The sequence below is a fragment of the Passer domesticus genome, chromosome 9 (assembly GCF_036417665.1).
Source record: "Passer domesticus isolate bPasDom1 chromosome 9, bPasDom1.hap1, whole genome shotgun sequence".
NCBI lineage: Eukaryota > Metazoa > Chordata > Aves > Passeriformes > Passeridae > Passer > Passer domesticus.
In genome coordinates, this window is record NC_087482.1 from 10,696,830 (window position 1) to 10,717,840 (window position 21,011).

Sequence of the window (21,011 nt, forward strand, 5' to 3'; positions counted from 1 at the left end):
CCATCCAATAAAATTAAAACAGCCTTTACAGTCATCTCTTTTGGCATTGGGAAATAGTCAGTGGCAAGTCTCGAGGGTGCTGCCGAAATGGAGAGATATGGAAGATCAAGACCATAGCTTGCTAGCAGACACATTAAAGGGGGCACAGGATAACATATCTTTAGCCCTCAGCTATATGCAAACACAATTATGGGTACAGTCAACAGCTGCTTTAATCATAAGAGAAGGAAGTGAAGGGCACTTTCCAACTGAAGTGCAAAAGGTTTTCTGGGGCAGTGCTACAGACATTGAGAAAGATTCACAGTCTTGGTGGACCATGGTAATTTTACATATAATCCCCCCACTAACACAGCTACAGCCTTCGTGCTCATTCTGCGTAATGGCACAGTTCACGCTATTCACGCCATTGCTGCCTTAGGGCTCAGTCACGAGCAGCCAGCATTATACCCCTCAGAATACAGGGTATGGGCTTGGAAAATCCAGGGGAGATGGCAAACCATAAACTTGGAACCTTGCATTGCTCAAGAACAACAGGGATTCATCTGTGACAGTAATGTGATTAGTGCTCAAGACATATGCCTTGACAATGACCAAGGCATTTGCCACTTTGAGATCCACCCAGAGACCAACCAATAAACGGTACTAGTGTATATAGGTGATGGCTGTGTGTGTTTAAGGACTGTGTGTGTGATGTCATAGAAATTGATAAGAAAAAGGTTGCCAGGGGCAAGATTTTGACCCGGTGGAACCCAGCTAGATGTTTCTCTTTACCAGATAGAAGGAGGGCAGCTCGAGTCCTGGATAATTTCAACTGATTTATTGCAGTGTCCAAAAAGGATAGGAAAACACGGAGGGTAGGCTGACGGACACACGGTGGAACGGAGAGACAGCAGGTTTGGGTAACAACCAGCAGAGGGACACCAGGGCGAGTGTGAGATCTCTGGGGAAAGTTACAGATTTTGTGCACAGAGCTACATGGAGGGGGATGGGAGGGGAAAAGTTTTCATAGGAGTAACTAATGAAAGATACAAAGGGTACAGGATGAGTGAGGTGGGAAAGGGAGTACAGCATTTGAACCATGGGAAAGGAATGAATTTTCCCTGACTTAGACAATGGTGCTTTCCCAGGGCATTCCTGAGATAGCTTTCTCACCCATGACCCCCACATCTCCCCCTTCTTTCTTTATTAAATAAATTTTTCCAAGTCACTTTTCCAATGCTCTTTTGAAACAACTCAGGGCAACCATTATCATAAAAATGACAACTAAAATCCACACCAAATTTTTGAGAATTGGTACAAGCCACCTGGGGATTCCCCACTGTGTGATTGCTTTATCTACTACATTGATGTCTCTGGTCTCCATCATGAGGTCTTGCACTTGGTTTTGAATTTGCTGAATGCTGGCATGTATGGAGGTGCTTTTAGATGTTAAATTAAAACAGCACAGACCAGCAAAGTCCTGACAGCTGTGACCGTGCGCCAGAAGGAGAAAATCAATGTCAGCTCTATTTTGTAGAGTGGCGTGCCTGGTGGTTTCTTCTTCCGTGAGCAGATCTGACAGGGCTGCGGAGGCAGCTTTGGCCTGATGGCTGAGCCAACACCCCAGGTGGGAAATTTCACCGAGAGCCTTTGCAGCTGCGTACCAAGGTAGAAAAATGGACACAGAGACTCTTTTGGATTCGCTCCAAACGTAAATTTTGTCATCACAATTTGGGTCGAATTGACTGCAAGTTTTCTTTTTGAGTGCCAATCGTTCTTGATTCTGCCAATTTATAATTTGTGATGTGTTTGGGGTGAGGACAGTCAGCTGTTTGAGGCTGCAGGGACCTCCTTTGATCTTTGATGGGATCTCTGCCCACACTCTGTCGCCGCAGATAAGAAACACGCCTCTCGGTGACACTCTGGGAACGTCACTGGACTCAGATGGTGTGCTAGAGGTATAGTTGCACCATGTGGCTGAATTATACTTTCTGCTATTGGGTGTTACATCTTTCTGAATTACTGTGCCTGTGATTGGAGAGTCATGCCAGATGGGTGTGTTTTGTAGATAGAAAAACCTAACACAGTATGTAGCTGGAGCAGAGCCCAAGAAAACTAAATCCTGAGGCTCTTATGTGGCATGTAGTAAAATCTTTGTCCAGGTGTCCCAGGTATCAACCGGATTTGGTTTCTTCCCTGCATATGGATAATCTTTTTGTAACAGAGGCTTTCCCACCAGGCACGTAGATAGAGGATTGTCCACGCTGCCCATTGACAAGCAGATCTTATCTTGTTTCAGAGTTTTTGCCAGAGTCAGCCATACATCTTCTGTCGGTTGTTGCACCATCCACCCTTCTGCTATCCACGGATGGAGCAGAATGGTGATTGCAGTGAAAAGCACTTGTTTGAATTTCATTCTTTCCCGGGTGGCCTTCCAGGGTGATTTTGCTGTAGCAAATAGCAAGAGAAACATATAACATTAAATTTCTGTACACTCTTTCAGTCACTCTCCTCACCCTCCCCCTTTTCTAATAATCGTAGGACACAAGCAGGAAAGAGAGGCGTGGGGACTTGTGGGATGGGTTGGGGGCAAGGTATGTGGGAAAAGGGATAGGGATAGTTGGGAGGAAAGGAGGGGTTCTGCAGCAAGGTATGAGAGGGGAAAATATTTTTTTGTGATGAGAGTTCGTGCTACAATGTTGGGAATTCTGGTCTTCTTCTTCCGATGCTTCCAAGCGACTGCATCTGCTGCGGTGTCTGGCTGATCAGATGCAGCTTGGCTTTTCCTGGGTGGGTCAGCAGGCTGATCTGCATCCTGGTAGGGTTTGACAAAGTGGCCTGGAATCCAGTTCGGCCCTGTTTCTGTTGAAACGCACACGTACCCTTGGCCCCAGGTTATTAGTGGAAAAGGACCTTTAATTTGGTGGGACTCAGGGTCTCTGATGAGCACAGGTGGGCGTTCTTTGAGATGGGCAAATGTGTTGTTATGCAAATGCCAAAGGATTGGAGGATTTGGCTCTTTTGAATGGCAGTTAAGAAAAGTGAGCACATATAGTGCTTTGCAGAGTCTTTCTTGAGGTGTCATTAAAAGGGCAGAATCTTTTTGTAAACCTAACAGGTTGTTAATTTCTTTGTGTGTGCCTTCTATTATTGATTGTCCCTGAGGGTTGCGAGGAATGCCGGTGGGATGGGGATTTCCCCAAGCTGAGAGAAAATTTTGAAATGCTTTGGAGGTGTAACTTGGTTCATTATCTGTCTTAATCTTTTTTGGAACTCCTAGGGTAGCAAAGGCCATGTAAAAGTGCTTGGTGACATCTTTGGCTTTCTCTCCTACATGCAGAGATGCAAAGATTGCACCAGAAAATGTATGTATACATACGTGAATATATTTTAATTTCCCAAAACATGGGTAATGAGTAATGTCTGACTGCCACAGGTCAAATGCATTCAGTCCCCTAGGACTGATACCTGTTAATACTGTTGGAAGGGCATGGGATTGGCAATTTGGACATGTGGCTACAATGGCACGGGCTTGTTCTTGTGACAATTTCAACTGACGTGCCAGGGCTGGCATGTTTTGGTGGTAGAACAGGAGGCTCAATTGTGCTTGTTTAAAAATGTCAGGTAAAGTTGGTGAAGTAATTGTGGTGGTGACTGTCATTGCCAATGCATCTGCCCTCTGGTTCCCCTCAGTAAGGAAGCCAGGCATGTCAGTGTGGGATCTTACATGTAGAATATGATAGGGTTGCTCTCGATGAGAGATGAGCCAGATGAATTCTGAAAGCAAGGAAAACAGCTGTTTGTTTTGCATGTCTTTGAGCAGAGCATGCTCTGCTCCATCAGCTATCCCGGCAACATAAGATGAATCAGTCACTAAGTTAAATGGTTGCTGGAATATCCTGAAGGCACTCACAACTGCAAAAAGCTCTGCAATCTGGGGGGAACCTTCGATGGTCTGAACATCAGATTCCCACTTTTGAGTGTTCATGTCTTTCCAGGTAAATACCAATCTGTGGGACCTGCCAGCCCCATCAGTGAACACTGTGACAGCGCCTTTAATAGGAAGATGACTTTGGAAAGTTTTTGGAACTACATGGAACGAATCTTTGAATAATTTGTGCTTTGGGTAGTGAATTGAGACTTTCCCGAGATAGCTATCTAAAGCAATTTGGATGTTTTCATTTGTTTTTAATAAGGCGTCCAATTGACCTAACTTCAAAGGCAGGTAAATGCATGAGGGATCACAGCCTACGGGGCTTCAGAGGCGATGGTGACTTTTGGCAATTAATTTTGCTAGCAACTCTGATGGTGTATACACTGTTTTCGCAGGCTGATGTGGGAGAAACAACCACTCGAGTATGATGAGTGGGTCTTTCTGTGTTGTGTCCCACTGAAATAGGAGCCCATGAAAGTGTGGGCACTTTCCCAGGATGACAAATTAAATCGTAAGGTTTTTTCTGACCTGTTCAGCCTGTCGTGTCCTCATTGCCTCTGCTACTTTCTGCAATGTTTCCTCTGCCTCTGGTGTCAGGGTCTGTGGGGCTGTGGGGTCGGTGTCTTTCTTCAGCAAGGAGAACAGTGGAGCCAGCTCTTGCCTTGTCAAGCCGAGCAAAGGCCAGACCCAAGTGATGATCCCACAAATGCGTTGAATGTGCTCTAGAGCCTGTGGCTGTTCATTTATAGAAAAAATCTGTGGTGTTACAGTTCTCCCAGTGATGAGATACCCAAGGTATGTCCACAGTGCTGACATTTGTATTTTGTCCTGAGCAATTACAAAACCTGCTTTCTCAATAGTAGAAACAGTCTTTTCGAGAGCGGCACTAAGGTAACTTTTGGTGGCAGCACAAATAAGTATGTCATCCATGTAATGGACTATGATAGCTTCAGGAAACTGATTCCTGACAGGTGATAAAACCTGAGCAACCTACATTTGGCATAACACGGGGCAGTTTTTCAATCCTTGAGGATTGATACCCATTGATACCTTTTAAAAGTCTCACTTCTGTTCAGAGATGGTACTGAAAATGCAAATCTGAGGGCATCTCCTGGGTAAAGTGGGATGTTAAAGAAGCAGTCCTTGATAGCAAGGACAGCAAGCTGCCAATCGTGGGGAAGCATAGAAGGGGAGGGGAGGCCAGGCTGAAGGGGACCATATCCTCAATAACCTCATTAATTTTTTGAAGGTCTTGGAGCAGACGCCAACTGCTTTTGCCAAGCTTTCGGATGACAAAATCTGAGGTATTTCACGGGCTAGTTGATGGAACTAATTGCCCGAGTTTTTCTTGCTCCTTGACTGATTCGATGAGCACATTTAATTTGTCTGATGGGAGGGGCCACTGATCCACCCACATCGGAACATCGGTTTTCCAATTCAATGGTGGGGAAATTCGCTCTGCAGTGGCCCGTGCCAAAAATCCCACTTGGGGTCAGGGATATAAAGGCAGGCACCTCACTGGGATAAAACATCCCTGCCAAATAGGGAGATATTGGATGACACGACAAATGGTCAGATGGTGGAGACTTGCCCCTCAGGCCCCTCTACGCTTACAAGATGAGGACTTTGCATGGAATTGACAGCTCCACCAACACTGGAGATTGTGCCACAAGGGGACACCAGTGCCCAGTCGCGGGGCCACTTTGCCCTGGGGAGGATAGTAACGTCCACTCCTGTGTCAGCCATGAGATGAAGTTCAATGGATTTCCCATTTTTGGAAATACAAGAATCAATCAGGGGTTTGTCTTTACAAATCTAGTGACATGCAAACGCATCAAAATTTGAATCAGGTTCAACCTCTGAATCCTGGCCGGTTAAAATTAACATTTGTGCAAAAGGTGCAAATTTCAACAATGTAAATGGTGGATTGTAACAAACAACTGACACAGTAATTTCATTGCCTGGATTTACAGTCACAACTTCTGGTAATATACTTACCTGATCTGGAGTGTGTTCACTGTCCCCAAACAGCAGGACTGTAGTTGGTTGAGGGTGGAAAGGGGGCTCAAGGTACCCAGCTGGAACTCAAACTAGATCTTCGTCGGGGAAAAGCAGATGGACAGAACTTACTAACATTGGTCAGAGGCTTTGGGGAAAGTTCCGGGTTCTGCGGAACAACTGGAGTCCGTCCTCATGACTGCGGTCCTCTGCGAGGAGCCTGTTGGGGCGGGGGACTCCTGGATGGCTGGCAGCTGAGGTGGGTTTTGCAGGCAAGGCCGGTAATTTGCTGATGTCGCGCGGCGTGGCCCCATGCTCTGCTAAGCATTTCCCTGGGTCGGCTGATAATATTGCTGCTGAAAGTTGTATGTGGGCCGATAGGGCTGTTGGAAAGGAGGAGGCCTAGGAGGTGGAACATAGTTAATAAATTGCCCAACAGGAAGGTGAGGACAGTCTTTCTGGAAATGTCCAAGTTGGGCACAGTAAAAGCAACGGACATTGCTAATGTTTGTCATGGCTTCCCTCACTCCCTTGCTCACTGCAAAAGACACCAGGGCCAGCACTTTGGGGACAGAGGCTCCTGTTCAGGGTGGTGGCACTATGTCCCTAGCAACAAGCTGATAATGCAGCTGTGGCAGGGATTTTGGACATGGCTTAGGGATGGCTGATGAGAGGCGCAGGTGCAGGTACAGGTCTCCCTGATGGAACTCTTTGGCCGGTCTTGTGAAGCTGCAGAGACGCTCCTGTGGAGAGAGGAGGTGGCTGAGGCCCCAGCTGCCAGTGGCACACAGGGACCCTCGTGCACAGCAGGGCCCCGAGCTGGCAAGGCTCCCCAGCACGGCTGGAGCTGCTGGCACAGCTGGGCCCAGCTGGACAGCTGCCCCTCAAGGCCCCGGCCAGCAGGGCACAGCTCTGGGCAGGGTCCCTGGCCAGGAGTGGGCCCCACAGCGCCTCTGCCTTTCAAGGGCAACCTCGGCCCTGCTCTTTCTCCTCCCCACCTCCCTCTGCCTCTGCCCCATGCCCCTGGGGATGCTCTTGGCCACAACTACTAATCTGTGATTGTTCTCTCAACAAAGGGGCATCGAGAAGTTGCCTCCAGCATGCAGCGTGATCTCCACACAGTGACGGACCAGGACTTCCAGTCAATCCATCTCTCGATCCCAGTGTCCATGGGAGCACAGTTCAGAAGCGTTTCCATGCTGTGCTGGCTTGCCCACGTGCTTTAGGGAAGTGGGCATTGCAAGGAGCTCCTTCCTCAGTGGCAGCTAGCACGGCCTCAGCTGCAGCCCCGGTGCCGCCTGTGGCGCAGGGAGCGGCCGTGGCTGTCCCTGTGCTCGGCTGCAGCACAGGGCCAGGCTGGAGCGGGGCCCTTGTTGTGCCTCCGCTGCTGCTCGGCAGTGCCGCCGGAGCCCGGGGCCGCGGCCCTTCCCCGCCGGGGCCGGGACCTGCCCGACAAGGGCGCGGCGGCTCCAGAGGCCCCGCCCGACCCCCAAGGATGGGCTCCGCCCGCCCGCCGGCCCCAAGGCTTGGCAGGAAGCTTTCTGCCCACTTTGCACAGCCTCCACCCAGAGTGGCCCTTTGCTGCGCTGAGGAGACTGACAAACCCCGCTGCACATCTCATGAGGGATCCCTGCACACCTTAGTAGAGACCATCAAGACTCCTTTATGCCTCCTGAGGGATCCCTGCACCCCTCAGCAGAGACCCCAAAATATCCCTCTGTGCCTCGCAGAGAATCCGTGCACACCAATGCAGAGACCCCAGGGCAGCCTTGTGTGCCTCACAAAAGACCACAGCCTCCTGCCCACCTTAGGAAGGACTCAGCTCCTCTCCAGGCCTTGACGGCAAGCACTAAACCACCACGTTAATCACGAGGAACTCAAGCCCCTGCCAGCCTTACGGATGTCTACAGTCCCCTGTATGCCACAGAAGAGATCTCAAATCCCCTGAGAACCTCACGAGGAACCCCAGCCCCATGCACCACTCTACAAAGGACGCAAAGCCCTGCATGCCTTCCTGCAAAACCCAACACCTACAAAACCCCCCCTCCAGCTGGTGTGCCACATGAGGGACCCTGGCCTACTGCCATCCTTACAGGCTTTTATATGGCATGCCCAATGCCCGGCATGCCATAGAAAAGCCTGGCTTGTCATTAACTCTAGCCAGCAGTGTGTTCCCTGGCAGAAACCAATTCCCTTCTGGGCATTGGGAACAGGTCTTGTGATGCTGGCTGCATCTGTGGGAGCAATGGGGAGCGTGAGCCCGTGCTGTGCTGCACTGCTGAGCTGGCAGCACGCTGGATACGGGCAGGACGTTCTCTGTTTCCCCCAGAGCTGGGGCCTGCAGGCACCTTGCCGGCCCTTGGCACAGGCTGCGCCAGCCAACAAAGCCCAGCAGGCCGGGAGGAGAGCCCGGGGGCAGCGCAGCTGCTTGGGCAGTGGCTGCTGCCAGGGACACGGGCCAAAGCCATCCCTGAGCAGCCACTGCCACCCCTGGCCCTCCCTGCCCAGTGACAGCTCCCCCAGCCCCAGGGGACAGGCTCAGGCCCTGTCAGGACCCAGCGCAGCCCCTGCCCAGTCGGGAGCCAGGGCTGGCTCTGGCCCTGGGCTGGCGGCTGGGCTCCCGCTCGGGGCTGCTCCTGTGCCTTGGGCCTCTGGGCACTCAGGGCCAGCTCCACAGCAGATGCAGCGCCAGGGACGTTGCTGCACCAGTCCCATTTCCCCGGGGCTCTGAACCAGCTCCAGAGGCCTGGAAGCCGAGGCGCCTCCAGCTTTGGCTGCTGCCGGGCCAGGAAAGGGCAGGCCCTGGGAGAAGAGCTGCTGCCACACAGCCCCGGCCAGGGCTGAGCCCAGCACAGCAATTACCTGCTGTGCCTGTGCCCGTCTCTGCCATCACTTTCCTTCCTGCAGCTAGGGCTGCCAATGAGCCACTGCTTCTCCCTGGGTGTTCCTCCTCCTGAACAGCCTTTTGGTCCATCACTTGAAAAAGGAAAAAAGGGACAACTGGATCAAATGGAAATATTCCCCACTGGGGAGGTGGCACCTTCATGAGGCAATGCTTTTCTAAGTCACAGGTAAAGATCAGGAAAAAGCCCAGGTAACTGGGGCTGGGCCAGTGCACTCCCTTGTGCAAACAGCTGCACCTCCTGATCTTCTCAGAGACTGGGAAATGGCAGGGGATCTCAGGCCCACAGTACAGTTGGGGCACCCTATCAGCTAATGCCAAATTCCATCCTGCAGAGGCTGGGGAGGAATTGCAGCAAGGCCAGGCTGGGAAACAGCCCTGCAGGGCGTCAAAGCAGCAGCGGGGCAGCGAGGCTGCCATGGATCCCTTCCCACTGTGCCGGGCACGGCATGTCCAGATGTGCAGCCAAAGCCCCCGGCTGCTGAGTCCCAGGGGGAGCATGAGGGAAACGCACCCACCTTGTCCTCGGGGTGCTTGCTTCTGTGTTTGTCTCAGGAATTCATCTGCCTCATGAGATGTTTTGGCTGCAGTATCTTGGGTCTTTCCTTTTGGAGGACCTTAAGAGAAAGTAGTTCCATTTCCCAGGAATGGATACCACAAAAGCAGGGCTCAGCCTGTGAGGTCAGAAGCGACACACTACTCACCCCTGCCATGGGAGCTGGGTTGGGGCCAAGCATCCAGCCCTGGAGCCTGAGAAATCCTCCCTGCAGACACACCTGTAACTCAACAGCCACAGAAGCTTCTGCCATCTCTGCTGATCTGCACGGGCACCACTGAGCCGCAGCAGCGGTGAGGGGATCGTGCAGGGTGCGGGCACACACGTGCATGGTTCTGTGCTGGCACCTGCAGCAATGCCCCCCTGGCCCAGCTTTGGGCTCTGAGCTGGCAGCTCTCCCAGGGGAAAGGCCTTGACCTACCCTCAGCATCTCCCAGAGCCTCTGTCCTGGATGTGGGACCTTCACCGGCAGGTTCAGCTGCAAAGAAAGGCAGGACAGAAGAGCTCCTGTGGCACTGCAGGAGATCCTCAGGCTGCCCACAAGGCTCAGCCCCGGGGCACAGCCCTGGGCCCGGCCCCTTCCCTCTCTGCTCTTCTCTTTGACTGCACAGAGCACACGGAAGGACACACTGGCACAGCACACGGGAGGAGGACTGAAAGATCAATGCTCCTTCCTCCCACTGACAGCGATCCTGTGGGATTCCTCAGGCCTCCAGAAGGGAGCAGGGAAAGATTCTCAGAATCCTTCAGCCCTTACATAATGTTAAGGGAAAGGGTCTATAAATGAGCTTTTGTTGCATTGATCCTGATTATTCACTCAGGAAAGGCAGAATGAAAACTTGCCTCCAGCATCCTCCAGGAACTTCAAACCATCCTTCATCAGGACTTCCTGAAAACCCATGTCACGATTCCAGTCTAAAAGGGAGCAGAGATCAGAACCATATCTGTGGCATGCTGGGAACCCCTAATGCTACAGGCAAAAGGGCACTGCAAGGGAGTCGGGTAAGGCTATGGGACCCAGATGGGAATGGACATGGCCAAAGCTGCCCAGGGGCCTGGGGAGCTCTGGGCTGGCTCCTGGTCACTCTCCACACTCTTTCCCTGCCCTCAGCAACATCCCTGGGAGGGGTGGCTGGAATAACCCAGGGCCCTGGGGCTCTCTCCCTCAAACTCACAGAAAATCCTCCCTAAAGCCCTGGGGAAAACTGCAGCAGGCAGTGCCACAGCTATCCATCCCTCCCTCCTACACTCCCTCCTGCCCTCCTTCTGCTGGGACAGCTCCCAGATCCCAAGGGCAAACAGCCAGGCCCTCTCAGGACACACTGGAGCCTTGCTCTCCCCCTCTGTCCTTTCCCCACCATGGGCACCCCATGCAGTCACTGCCAGGTTTCAGGACGTGTCTCCCATGGAGGGACCCCAGCAGGACTGCTCAGTGCCCGAGTGCCCTGAGCCTGCTCAGGATAATTCCCCTGGGCTGTGCTGCTCTAGTCCAGGCTGTGCCCGCACTGCCAAGCAGCAGAGAGGGCAGCTCAAGCCTCAGCAGGGCTCAGGCCCAGAGGCACAGCAATTACCTCCTGTGTCTGTGCCTGGCATGGCCTCCCTTCCTGCAGAAGAGGCTGGCACGGAACCACTGCTTCCTCCACGAAATGCTTCCTTCTGCACAGGCTCTCCTTTCATTTCTGGAGAATGGAAAAGAGACAGCTGGATCAGATGGAAACATTCCTCGCTGGGAATGGGGAAGGTGAGGCATCACTTGTGAAAGGAATGGATAAGGATCAGAAAACACCCAGGATATTGGGACAACCCAAGACTGCTTCCTTCCCCAAACAGCCCCAACATCTGATCTGCCTGGACAGAAGGAATTTGCAGGGGATCTGAGAGTGGGCATGGACTGTGGTGCAATTGGGGCTGTCTGCCAGCTGATGCCAAATGCCTTCCTGCAGAGGCTGGGCAGAAGCTGCAGCCAGGCCAGGCTGGCAAACAGCCCTGCAGGGCGTGAAAGCAGCAGCGGGGCAGCGAGGCTGCCATGGATCGCTTCCTGCTGTGCCAGGCACGGAGTGTCCAGATGTGCAGCCAAAGCCCCCGGCTCCTGTGTGCCAGGGGAAGCATGAGGGAAATGCACCCACCTTGCTTCCTCTGCAGACATTCCTTCAGCATTTGCCACATGATTTCTAATGGGTCCTGGAATTTCTTGCCTGCCATGTCTTTGGTCTCTCCTGTCGGAGGACCTGAAGAGAAAGTAGTTCCATTTCCCAGCAATGGACCCCACAAAAGCAGGGCTCAGCCTTTGGGGTCAGCAGGGACACACTACTCACCCCTGTGATGGGAGCTCGGCTTTTGTGCAGTATCCAAGGTAGGAGTTGGTGAAGTCGTCCCTGCAGACACATCTGTAACACAACAGCCACAGAAGCTTCTGTCACCTGGTCCTGACCAGTCAGTCAAACATTACGCCTTGTTGGGACAGTGAGAACATACCTGCAGAATGCTCAGAGTGCTTCACAACTTCAGAGCGCCAGGCTAATGGAGAATCCTTCCCAGCATCCCAGTCTGGAAGCAAACCAAGATGAGAACTGTTTCCATTGTGTGCCAGGGCTGGCTCTGGCCCTGGGCTGGCGGCAGGGCTCCCGCTCGGGGCTGCTCCTGTGCCTTGGGCCTCTGGGCACTCAGGGCCAGCTCCACAGCAGCTGCAGCACGAGGGATGTTGCTGCACCAGTCCCGTTTCCCCGGGGCTCTGAACCAGCTCCAGAGGCCTGGAAGCCAAGGCGCCTCCAGCTTTGGCTGCTGCCGGGCTGGGCAAGGGCAGGCCCTGGGGGAAGAGCTGCTGCCACACAGCCCCAGCCAGGGCTGAGCCCGGCACAGCAATTACCTGCTGTGCCTGTGCCCGTGTCTGGCTTTGCCTTCCTTCCTGCAGCAGGGGCTCGCACCGAATATGGAGTGCTTCCTTCAGGAAATGCCACCTTCCACTGAAGCATTATGCCCATCTCTTGACAAAAGAAGGGAGACAGCTACATCAGATGGAGCTGTTCCCCACTTGGGCGGTGGCATCAGAGGTAATATTTCTGAAATTTATGGAGCAGGAAAATGGCCAGGTTATGGTGGCATGATGAGAGCACTTCCACCTCCAAACAGTCACCCTTTTCTTAATCTGGAGGGCTGGATATAGTGGGGGATCTCAGGGTGTGTTACAGTTTGGGCTGCCTGTCAGCTGATGCCAAATGCCTTCCGGCAGAGGCTGGGCAGAAGCTGCAGCCAGGCCAGGCTGGGAAACAGCCCTGCAGGGCGTGAAAGCAGCAGCGGGGCAGCGAGGCTGCCATGGATCCCTTCCCGCTGTGCCGGGCACGGCGTGTCCAGATGCGCAGCCAAAGCCCCCGGCTGCTGCGTCCCAGGGGAAGCATGAGGGAAATGCACCCACCTTGTCTTGTCTGCAGGGGTTCCTTCAGCTCTTGCCTCATCTGTTTGGATGGTTGCAGGGACATCTTATCTGTTCTATCTTGGACTTTCCCTGTTGGAGTACCTTAGAGAAAAATATTTCCATTTCCCAGGAATGGATCCTACAAAAGCAAGGCTCAGCCTTTGAGGTCAGCAGGGACACACTACTCACCACTGTGATGGGAGCTGGGCTTGCGTATAGCATCCAAGGTAGGAGCTGGAGAAGCTGGAGAAGTCCTCCCTGCAGACACAACTGTAACACAACAGCCACAACAGCTTCTGTCACCTGGTTCCTGCCCGCCTGTCTACAATTCTTCCTTGGTGGCACACTGAGAACATACCTGCAGGAGGCTCCAAGGGCTTCAAAACTTTATTCATCCAAGCTGATGGAGAAGCCTTCCCAGCAACCTCAGCTAGAACAGAGCACAGATGAGAACACTTTCCAGGGTGTGCTGGGATCCCCTTCTGCCACAGGGAACTGGGCACTGCAAGGGGGTCGGCTAAGGCTGTGGGAGCCGGATGTGAATAGACATGGCCAAAGGTGCACAGGGGCCTGGGGTGCTCTGGGCTGCCTCCTGGTCACTCGCCACACTCTTTCCCTGCCCTCAGCAACATCCCTGGGAGGGGTGGCTGGAGCAGCGCAGGGCCCCCGGGTTCTCTCCCTCAGACACAGAGGAAATCCTCTCTAAAACCCTGGGGAAAACTGCAGCAGGCAGTGCCACAGCTATCCATCCCTCCCTCCTACACTCCCTCCTGCCCTCCTTCTGCTGGGACAGCTCCCAGATCCCAAGGGCAAACAGCCAGGCCCTCTCAGGACACACTGCAGCCTTGCTCTCCCCCTCTGTCCTTTCCCCACCATGGGCACCCCATGCAGTCACTGCCAGGTTTCAGGACATGTCTCCCATGGAGGGACCCCAGCAGGACTGCTCAGCACCTGAGTGCCCTGCGCCTGCTCGGGATAATTCCCCTGGGCTGTGCCGCTCTAGTCCAGGCTGTCCTTGCACTGCCAGGCAGCAGCGAGAGCAGCTCAAGCCTCAGCCGGGCTCAGGCCCAGAGGCACAGCAATTACCTCCTGTGCCTGTGCCTGGCATCGGCTCTCTTCCTGCAGCAGAGGCTGGCACGGAACCACTGCTTCCTCTGGGAAACGCCGCCTTATGTCCAGCCTCTGCATCCACTTCTGGAGAAAGGAAGAGGGACAGCTGGATCAGGTGGGGCAGTTCCCCACTGGGGAGGTGGCGTCTTCAGGAGGGAATGCTTGTCAAAGACATGGTTAAGAATCAGGAAATCTCTATAAACATTTTGGGAAGGCCAGGGCCCTCCCTTCTCCAAACTGGTGCCCTTTCTGTTCTACCCGGCGACTGGAAAATTGCAGGGGATTTCAGGCCTGTGGTGCAATTAGGCGGCCCTATCAGCTAATGCCAAATGCCTTCCTGCAGGGGCTGGGCAGAAGCTGCAGCCAGGCCAGGCTGGGAAGCAGCCCTGGAGGGCGTGAAAGCAGCAGCGGGGCAGCGAAGCTGCCATGGATCCCTTCCCACTGTGCCAGGCACGGCGTGTCCAGATGTGCAGCCAAAGCCCCAGATGCTGAGACCCAGGGGAAGCATGAGGGAAATGCACCCACCTTCTCCTGCCTGCTGCATTTCCTTCAGCATTTGACTCATGTTTTCGGATGCATCATGGGGTTTCTGGTGTCCTGTAGCTTGGTCCTTCCCCCTCGGAGGACCTTAGAGCAACAGAATTCCATTTCCCAGGAATGGATCCTACAAAAGCAAGGCTCAGCCTGTGGGGTCAGCACGGACACACTACTCACTCCTGCGATGGTTGCCAGGCTTCTGTGTAGGAATCAGCAAAGGAGCTGGAGAAGTCCTCCCTGCAGGCACACCTGTAACTCAACAGCCACAGAAGCTTCTGCCATCTCTGCTGATCTGCACGGGCACCGCTGAGCCGCAGGAGCGGTGAGGGGATCGCGCAGGGCGAGGGCACACACGTGCATGGTTCTGTGCTGGCACCTGCAGCAATGCCCCCCTGGCCCAGCTTTGGGCTCTGAGCTGGCAGCTCTCCCAGGGGAAAGGCCTTGACCCACCCTCAGCATCTCCCACAGCCTCAGTCCTGGACGTGGCTTGGGAAGCTGCACCACCTTCACCGGCAGGTTCAGCTGCAAAGAAAGGCAGGACAGAAGACCTGTAAATCCACCAACAGAAACACCAGCCAAACCTCACTAAAAAGTCACCACTACTCCTTGAAGTAAAATAGCCTGATGCATGTTAATACCTAAGCTTGTAAGCTGTAAAACCCATTGTTAGGAGAAGTAAAATATTTTATTTTAAACTGTATTATTCATGAGGTTGTTTTAAGTGAACTGAATATTTAAGGTGTGATATGCAAATTTATTTCAAAAAATAAAATATTTTAGTGCTTTTGTTATAACAGACAAAATTAATAGAAGTAAAAGCTAATGAAACACAGTAAAGAATATATTAGAACAATAATATGATTCGTGAAAAATCGGAAAAAAAATAAGTATATAAGATACAAACCAGATTTAAGTTCCAAGAAACACTAAAAGTAACATTAAATCAGATAGGATATAACAAAAGCCGTTAGATATTTAATAAGGATCAAATTAAAATAAAGGAAAAAAGCCAAGTATAGCTGAAAGAAAGAGAAGTGTACAGACTAATTACAACTTTACAGCTAAAATGTCAAAGAAATAAAATTATAATAATTAGAAATAAGCAGATGCTATCCTAAATCCTGAAAAACAATTTAAAAGGCTCTTATAAATCTTATGAAGTAAATACTGAGAATGAGACGAATGACACCAGTGACTAGATCCCAAGGTGTAAGCTCCAAGAAGATACACATCTTGGCCCTTTGGCTGCAACCCAAAGGGGCTTTGAGAGAGCTAGAGTGTTAAAACTGCAGAGGATTATTGTCACTGTATCAGTCATCCAAGCCCAAAAAGAATGAGCCATATGCACACTCCCAAGTTAGTGTAGTACGCTATAAGTTTAACAAATTCAGAAGGTGCACTATGAGTAGTAAAAGACACTGGAATAAAGAAAATGTGAAATAGAGCAAAAAGAATAAAATGGCAAAATTTGTAAGCAATATATTAAAACTTTTTGTTCTGGAAGAGCTAGAGAAGAAATAAATCCTGAGAGTAGAATAAAGCAAATTGCTCAAGAATTAGAAAACAAGAACATGAGACAGTTATAAAGACACATTTTAGCAGGCAACATAAGAAAACATGAAAAACTGATTTTACAAATATTACCAGCCATAAACGACTATGGAGTCAAAATATATCTAAAGTACAATAAGCACATGCATTGATATAAAAAAATATAATTGACAATCCAAAGAAAAGAAATTAAAGATTTAGAATAATCTACCTTATGAGAAGAGCTGTTAATTTTATACCCTGACTAGTAGTATAAAAGCGTAGTTGTCAAGTTTTATAAATACTAAATATAAAATTAGAAAATAAGTAAGCTTTGTCAAAGTGTATCCTAAAAGTACAAATTTAATAAATTAATAGAGAAAGGGAGGGATTCTGATAGATTGTATGCACAAATTCATGCTGAGACTACAGTAATCTCGCCTAATGAAAATCCTAGCATACCAAAAGAGGGTTCAGGGCAATCAACATGCACCAAAATCCTAGCCTGAATATTCGTCCCCAGAAATGCTGATTCCAGAAGATTATTTCTCTGACCAAACCTCAGCAATGTGCATTCGATTTGCATCATCTATAAGATAAATGTGTGCCTCCTAGAATGCATATTGCAGGAGATTTTCCTCTAACCAAGTGAATTTTTTACCAGTTTTGGGGAAACTCTCAGCAAGAGCTGCAGCAAGAAAGGAAAAAATACATGAATATGCAAAAAGGATAAAAACAACCATAAGAAAGCAGAAAAACTGCTGCCCACCAGAGCGCTTGGAGCTTGGAAATGGACAAAAAAGACTTTGAGAGAGCTGTCCCTTCGTGATGCACAGGGGAGAGAAATGCCCCACCTGTCTCACCTGACGCTGTCAGCCTGCTTCAGGGCCAATCTGATATTTGCTTCTAGATTTTCTACGACTGAATTTTAATTATGGAATAAATTCTCCTTATTAATCAGAAAAAGCTAATTCATTTAAAACATCCGGGACTCCTGGAACCCTCATCAGGGACCCCAAAATATCCCTTTGTGCCTCTTCAGGTCCAGGCCCAGATGATCCCACAGAAGGAAATGTGCCCTCAGCCCAGGGATGCTCAGCATGGGCTCCCCCATCCCCTCGGGGCCCCGCCGCTGGGCACAGCAGACCCTGCCTGGCTCCTGCCTGCCCACACCGTGGCCATCCACGGCTGCTCCTGGACATGGAGCTCAGGCAGTGCTGCTGCCAGGTGGGCTTTGCTGGTGCTACCACCAGGACAATCTGGTCACAGCTGCATCTCTCTACTGCAACAGAAGAGCTGATTTGGGAAGTGCTGTGCTGCCCCATTTCTTCAGCCCCACTAGCTGCCCACACCCACAGTGGCACTGGGCCACCCCCAGAAAACTGTCGAATCTGGGCTGTGGCTGCAGGGCACAGCTGCTCTACAGCACAGGTGGACTGCCTTGGGGGTAGGACTGCCCTGAGGGTAGGGACAAGGAACAGGGTGAGGTCTGCTCTATGTTTTCCAAAGGTGATTATTCTACAGACCATCAGGGCCAGGCCAACACTGCATTAAAGGCATACACCAACTTACAAACCTGGCAGGGTCCCAGGGCAAGATACAATCTTTAGCCAATTGGGAGAAACTGAGGCTGGAACACCAGGCGGGGAATACAAGGTTTAAACCAATTGGGGATTACAGGGGAGGGGAAGAACTTAAACAAACCAATGGGGTTCCGAAGGATGCAAAATTAGTCGGGAAGTTTCTAGAGCAAGGGGCAAGCTTGGAGAGGGACTGACATGCAATGGGAGGAGGAACAGTGAACAAAAGGGCAGGTCTTTGGGGAGATGGACAAGTGGGGCAAAACCAACACATGGGGTAAAGGAGCAACCCATTGGTAATAAAATATGCTATAACAATAGAAAATAAGGGGAGGGGTATAAAACTGACTGCTAGGACCGAATTACAATCAAAGACATGAACTTATAGAATTGTCCATCACACTTATCACATGCAAACAGAGGGTGCCCCAACAGCAACCCATTCTGAGGCTCTTCTGGGAATGGGAAACACGTGTTGTGGGGTCGGCCGCATCTGTGGGAGCGATGGGGAGCGTGAGCCCGTGCTGTGCTGCACTGCTGAGCTGGCAGCACGGTGGATACGGGCAGGATGTTCTCTGTTTCCCTCAGAGCTGGGGCCTGCAGGCACCTTGCCGGCCCTTGGCACAGGCTGTGCCAGCCAGCAAAGCCCAGCAGGCCGGGAGGAGAGCCCGGGGGCAGCACAGCTGCTTGGGCAGTGGCTGCTGCCAGGGACACGGGCCAAAGCCATCCCTGAGCAGCCACTGCCCCCCCTGGCCCTCCCTAACAAATTCTAGGTTACATCTGTGAATTGCATGCTACACTTTCCTTCATGTTTTTCCCAATACCAGGAAGTTTCTATATATAGTAATGCCCTTGAGAATCTCTGATTATTTTCAGATTTTCTTTTTTTTTTTTTTTTTTTTTTTTAATTGAGACAGATGAAACAGCCTTATTGGTTTTAGTTTTGGCAGGTCTGTTTTTTTTCTCAGCATGATGGTTTACTTATGATCTACATTTAAACTTGTTTTTATTTATGGTTATTTTTGTTCCCCAAGCAATTATTTTGACAGTCTTTTGTTCACTTCTTACTTAATGTTCCATAGATGAATAGTTTGGACTCTCTTTTTATAGGAATGTAAAGATCTCAGAAAGCTGTGTTTCTAATTTTGATAACATTCTCTCTAGTAATATGTGTCCAACCCTTTTCTTGAGTCAGTATCGCTGTGTGAGTGGTCAGCAACACCTGAAAGGGACCTTCAAACTTAGGCATTAGAGCCGTATTGTTCCATGATTTAATTAGTACCCAATCCCCAGGATGAATATCATGAACATTTGTATCATGAGGAGAGGTTTGAGGTATATATCCCTTTATTCTGAGGGCTTCTAACGTTTTCCCAATTGCTCCTAAATAGTTCTGTGTAGCTTCTTCTCCATCTAGATAATTTCCAGTACTGTAGGGGGACAATAAGAAGGGAAGCCCAAACATCATCTCATAGGGGGAGACCCCTATGTCTGCTCGGGGTCTTGTTCTAATACGTAATAAGGCTAAGGGCAAGCACTTTAGCCAATTTAATTTGGTCTCAGATGTTAACTTTGTCAACACATTTTTCAGTGTTTTATTCATCCTTTCAACTCTGCCCGAGCTCTGGGGATGCCATGGAGTATGTAGTCTCCATTTCATCCCCAAGGCTTCAATTATTCATTGTAAGGCCTGAGCAGCAAAGTGAGGCCCTCTATCAGAATCAATCGTGTTTACTAAACCATACCGGGGAATGATTTCTTCCAGGATTATCTTTGCAACCACTTCTGCAGTTTCCTTTTTGGTGGGGAAAGCTTCCACCCAATGGGTGAGGTGATCTACTATTACCAATAGATGCTTATATCCCTGTGCTAAGGGCATTTCAGTGAAATCTATCTGTATGTTTTGGAATGGTCTTAAAGCTAATTCTCTTCCCCCAGGTTCTATTCTTCTCATTGCTTTTTGATTAACTTTTTGACAGATTACACACCCTTTGGTTATTGTCCTAGCTAATTCATACACTCCGATGCATATATTTTCTCTCAAGAAGTGGTCGCATAGTCCCTGGGTTCCCCAGTGTGTTAATTCGTGGATTTCTGTTAATACCTTCCATGCTAATGCCTGGTTTAGAAACCTCCTCCCATCTTGAGTTAACCATTCACCACGTTCCCCTTGGTGTAATTTCAATTCCTCTATCGCCTTTCGTTCCTTCTCACTAAAGATTGGCCTTACTTCGTCTTCTTGTTGTCTGGCTTTCCTTTCTAGCTTGAAGATCTTAATTGGTTCTCCTATTTCTAAGGCTGCCTCCTTAGCCTTTTGGTCAGCAAGTTTGTTTCCTTTGATTTCAAAATTATCTCCTTTCTGGTGTCCTTTTATGTGCACTATTGCTATTTCTGTTGGCTTTTGTAAAGATTTTAATACTAACTTTATTAGTTCTGTACGTACTAGATTCTTCCCTTTAGAATTTAAATATCCACACTCTTCCCAGATTTTGCCCAATGTGTGTACGATGCCAAATGCATATTGCGAGTCAGTATATATAGTGCCGCTATCTTTTTCTAACAGATCTAGTCCTCTTTTTAATGCAAATACTTCGCAGCACTGTGCTGACCAATTCGAAGACAGCTTCCCCTTTTCTACAACTTCCATATTTTTACCATCTATTATCGCATACCCAGAAGCTCTTTTCCCAGAGACTACTCTAGAGGATCCATCTGTGAACAAGACTCTCCCATAAGGTAAGGGTACATCCCCAAGATCTTCTCTCACCTTTGTTTGCATGTGTATTAACTCTAGGCAATCATGCTCTAAATTGTCCACGGGTTCTCCCAAAAGAAATTGGGCAGGATTAAGGCACTTAGAGGTAGCAAGGTCCAGATTCTTAGTATCTGTCAGGATGATCTCATATTTTAAAATCCTAGAATCCGTGAGCCACTGTTGGGCCCTTTGGCTAAGAACAGTTCTGATATCATGCGGTGTATGCACTATAATTTTTCCTTGTAATGTTAATTTCTGGGCCTCTTCAATCAAGACTGCTGCAGCTGCAATCGCTTGCAGGCAAGTTGGCCACCCCCGGGCTACAGGATCTAGTAATTTGGACAGAAATGCTACAGGTTTTCGTGATCCTCCCCATTCTTGGGTAAGTACCCCATAGGCGATTCCTTCTTCTGCACTCACAAAGAGATCAAATTCCTTACTAAGATCGGGCAAACTTAGTACAGGGGCTGAAGATAATTTATTCTTTAGGTCTTGTAATTGCCGGTCATCATCTATTGTCCATTTGATTGGTTCTTGATCTACCAATTTATTATACAAAAATTTTACTCTCTGCGTGTAATTATCTATCCACAATTTACAATACCCAAATAATCCCAGGAGTTTTCTCACATCCCTCTTAGTTTTTGGAGCTGGGATAGAAAGAATTCCTGTAATTCTTTCAGAACTTAATTTCTTATACCCCCTTCCAATCACATGT

General features: G+C 49.9%; 1 long non-coding RNA gene across 1 annotated transcript in view; it reads right to left on the bottom strand.

The window, feature by feature from the left end:
- The window catches only part of LOC135307622 (uncharacterized), a 233,518-nt gene extending 218,604 nt beyond the window's left edge, over positions 1-14,914 (bottom strand). The window contains exon 1 of the long non-coding RNA XR_010368327.1: positions 14,879-14,914. This is a non-coding gene — a long non-coding RNA (uncharacterized LOC135307622). The remainder of the gene's footprint in view (positions 1-14,878) is intronic.
- Between the last annotated feature and the right edge of the window lie 6,097 nt (positions 14,915-21,011).